Source organism: Haemaphysalis longicornis, unplaced genomic scaffold, assembly GCF_048455015.1.
Source record: "Haemaphysalis longicornis isolate Haplotype H1 unplaced genomic scaffold, Haemaphysalis longicornis Haplotype H1 scaffold_3, whole genome shotgun sequence".
Taxonomy (NCBI): domain Eukaryota; kingdom Metazoa; phylum Arthropoda; class Arachnida; order Ixodida; family Ixodidae; genus Haemaphysalis; species Haemaphysalis longicornis.
Genome location: NW_027526335.1, coordinates 16320009 through 16324071, shown reverse-complemented (window position 1 = coordinate 16324071; position 4063 = coordinate 16320009). Strand labels below are relative to the sequence as shown.

Sequence of the window (4063 nt, the reverse complement as noted above, 5' to 3'; positions counted from 1 at the left end):
GTGTAATCGGAGAGGCGCGAACTTCGAATTCCCAGACCACTGGTGGAGTTGCGACACGCGTACGCTACGGACAAGTGGGCTAGATAGCCCGCTTTTAGCCTGGAGGTGAGGCTTCACCGCAGAGACGGAGGGAGGCGGCAGCGCGCTGCACGAAATGTGGTCCGCGCTTGAGAATACGCGGGGCTGAGCAGGCTAGCCGAAGGAGGCGGCAGCGACGGGAAACAGGAGCAAGCCTTGTCGACTATTCACCGCAGCCTGCAGTCGATCACGCTGACAAGCAGAAGGGGGCTCCGGGCGGTAATTTAAGACGGCACGCACGTTGGCACTTGGTTACTTTTAAGGGGCTCCGGATAATCGGGAGGTACAGAAAGGGAAAACGAATGTTCGTGGCGTGTCAAAACTTTCCTGCCCCTTCGAGTTATCTCCGAACTTTCAATGGGTTTTCTGGTTTATTGTCCGCGAGGCGAGAAGGCCCGAACGCCAAGGGGGACTAACGATCCCCCAGTCCTGCCGTCCGCAGGGTAGATCGTAGCAACAAAAGCAAGAGTATTCGTGTTTCCACACGTTAAGGTCTCGCGTAACGGCAGTCTTGCGTTTACAAGATACGGTGTCGACCAGGGTTTCATCAGGCGAGGAATTGTCGCCTGATGCAACCGGCTGAGGTAGTTGCTGCGGACCTCGCATGTAGCAATGCTTCACGGTAGGTCATTTGCTTAGCATTTTCTACGCTTCAGCGCGCTCAAACGGGTAGAGGACGAAGCCATTCCCCGTTTATAGACATTAATAATTATGCCCCCGGGAGAATTCAGCCGACGGCGCAACGCAACACCCGTTTTTATTGAACGCCGCTATAAAAATGAAGCCCCACGTAATAATTTTGCGTGCAGATACACAACCTGAGCCATGAGGCGCGCAGTTGTGGACCCTAGGATATGTTTGTACCCCTGTAATTGTGAAACTTGCGCCCAAGTACATTTACATGCGTGTTTTCGGCCTCCATACAAGAACACGTTCCCACAGGCATGACTTCAATCCAGTGACTTAGTGTTAGCAATTTGCTACAGTTGTCCAACTCTATTCCATAAAATGTTCTCTTTTAGAATGCCAGCGTATTATATAGTAATAGTGGCCTGTTGCACAGGCAGCGGGCGTCCATAACAAACAAATAAAATTCGCACATTTTGCTTCAGAAGCCGCCCACTTCGACTTATGTGGTGCGTGCAAAAGACTTTTCGATACCAGTGCGTCGCCATTAAGCAATTATGCAAAGGCACACGGTTGCGTTGGTATATAAGGAAACAAAATATTTGGAGATCCTTTGCGGGTAAAAATGATATTTGTAAACTACCAAGTGCCTAAGACGTTGTGCTGCTGAGTCCAAAGACGCGGGCTCGACCCTGGCAGTGGTGGCTGCTTTTAAGATGGAGACGAAAAGCGAAAACACCAGCGTATCGAAATTTTGGCCCCCGCGGAAGGTCTGGAGTCCTCCACTACGGCGCCCCTCATAGCCGAGGTGTAGCTTAGGTGTGTTACATCCATACCTCGGCCAAACTGGAGGCCACTCGCTCGCACACACCAAAAAAAATATATTTTGCCTCAAGAACTCGCTCCCGCTCCCCCTCACCACTCGTCCTCACCACTCGCGCTTACTCGCACAGACAGACAGACAGACAGACAGACAGACAGACAGACAGACAGCAGAATTTTTGGCTTTTAGTAGCCCAAGAAAGACTATCGCCTTTAAAAATCACGGGCTATCTCCACTGACCTGAAACCTGGGGATGGGTGAAGCATACACTGGATAAGTGTATTCTTGGCACCTTGAAGTTCCTGCCAACGGAGATTAAACCTCTGGGGTTAGAGGTATGCAGCTTTGCAGTAAACGTCTGCTGTCTTTGAAGCACGAATCTCTCTAGCGCGAGGAGTAAACGAGTGTCCTGGTGTTTTTTAGTATGTGTTACGAAGCGCTCCAGCGCGACGCCTAAACGAATGTCCCGGTGTTTTAGGGCGCAGCCCTTTCGCGGCCGTCTCTGGGCTGAGCCGCGTTGTCGGCGCAACCGAGTGAACGATGGCAAGACTGACAAGTGAAAGAAAAAGCGAACGATGAAAAAAAGCAGAGTCGCGAAATTGGGAAGTGAGGGCGGTTCACCGTGGCGTCGCGAGCCAGCGCTCTCCGAAAGTGTGTGGAAGGGGAGGGGAGGGAGGAGTATGCTGTGCTCCCACGAGGTGCTCGGCGGCGCGACGCTTGGCGAAACCGTGAAGGAAGGAAGCAAGCAAACTTTATTTTCCTAAGCACCCTTAGTCCAGGGCGCCGTCTAGGGAAGCCGTGGCCATGGCTTCTTCCGCTCTGGATGTCAGCAGTAGCTTTGTCACAGCGCTGGGGTCAGCCAGACTCTCCTCCCAGTTGGCGGGGGCGTGACTGTAATGTGCGTTCGCTTAAGACAATTAAAACGCAGTTCCCGGTCCCTTTCTGAGACGCTCGTCGCGCCACCTACGCAGAGGCTCATCATCGCTGCCTTCGAGAGTGAGTGCTGCCCAGCGCACTGCTGCTGAGCCCAAGTATCGCATTAGGGAGTATCGTAATAGCCAGCCATTTTTTTTAGTATGCGTTACGTTCTAGCGCGGGGCGTAAACGAGTTTCCCCGTGTTTTAGTACAATGACTACATGAGAAGATGATGACGACGACGACGACCGGAGATGCCAACAGCTTCAGCCCCTAAGGAGCTCCGCCCCTAAAAAAAACCCTCGTGCATTGACGCTTACATTCGTGAAGCGGTCCTGCTAAGAAAGGAGCAGCCCCCGAACGAATGCACCCAAACCGACAGGGTGTATGGATGTCAATGACGCAGCCTCTGCGCGTCACTCACGAAGCACTTCACCTGGCGCAATGACGTTGCACTTAAAGCCTAACTTCACTATGTCCCGGCATTGCCAGCGTTATCGCTAGCAGTTCACGAGGTATATATGTTCCGTATATCTGCATACGTAGAAGTTTTGGAAAAGGTTCGCCAGAGCCATTTGCGACCGAAGTGACCGGCTTTCCAATAGCGAAAAAATACAGAGGGCTCTACTGCCTTTAGAGAAACTTACGAAGTGCTGACACTGGTATTTGCGGATATATGTTAGGGTAATACAAACTTAATCACGGAACACGAAGCGAAGGAAGGTGCACATAGTGCATTGAGAGGAATCTTGCTATTTTCCTAACCCACTTGCCGCAGATATTGTGCTAATTGTACGGATATACACTGTTTCCTTTCGGGGGGGAAACGACTGTTTAAGTAGTAAGCTTACCGGCAATCTTGGTTCCATGCTGATCATCCTTCGAGCCAGCCGGTGGCACACAACTTCCACAGAAAACTACTTGTATCACCATTATTTAACGCACAATTCCAAAAGTCTCAGGACACGTCAAGTTTCTCCGCGACTGTAGCCCCCTTCATGACCACTATGACTGACGCAAAAACAGACCTAACGCGCATTGCAGCCCCCGACGAAGAAAAGTTTTCTTGTGGCCAACTTACCCACCAACACAACAGGTTTGAAAATGTCGTCGTTTAGTTCACAGAGAACGGCCTGAACCAAGTCTCTGTCACTGCTACACATATCCGCACAACTCACACACGATCCAGGAAGGTGCGTTCAACAATTTACACGGCACTTCCACGCGGGCAACTACGTAAAGCAGCCCGAAATCCAAGCACACGAACGAGGGTTTTCCGAGCGTTGCAGAGGCGCTGCAGCTGAAGCATCGCCTGCAAGCGAACGCAACTGGCTGTTGCGACACGCGTGACGAGGCGTTTTTGCGCTGCGCACGAGCACCGGCGTCGGCCATAAAACGCAACTTCACCACGCCATGGGCTGCGTTCCGATTCGCGGACAGCTTGGTAGACAGCTTACGAAGCAGTTTAATTGGACGTGTAAAGGAAGAAGAATTGGAACGGCGCAGCCGTCACCAACGCAGACGACAACCACGACAACCTTGTATCAGACATGTTGAGAAACGCAAACCGCAGCTTTCGTAAATAATATTACCGTTATTATTACGAACATTACACAATT

At 51.4% G+C, this 4063-nt stretch overlaps 1 long non-coding RNA gene across 1 annotated transcript in view; it reads right to left on the bottom strand.

Annotated features, from left to right (window-relative positions):
- The window catches only part of LOC144174033 (uncharacterized), an 85891-nt gene extending 82195 nt beyond the window's left edge, over positions 1 to 3696 (bottom strand). Inside the window, exon 1 of the long non-coding RNA XR_013323422.1 lies at positions 3296 to 3696. This is a non-coding gene — a long non-coding RNA (uncharacterized LOC144174033). The remainder of the gene's footprint in view (positions 1 to 3295) is intronic.
- Between the last annotated feature and the right edge of the window lie 367 nt (positions 3697 to 4063).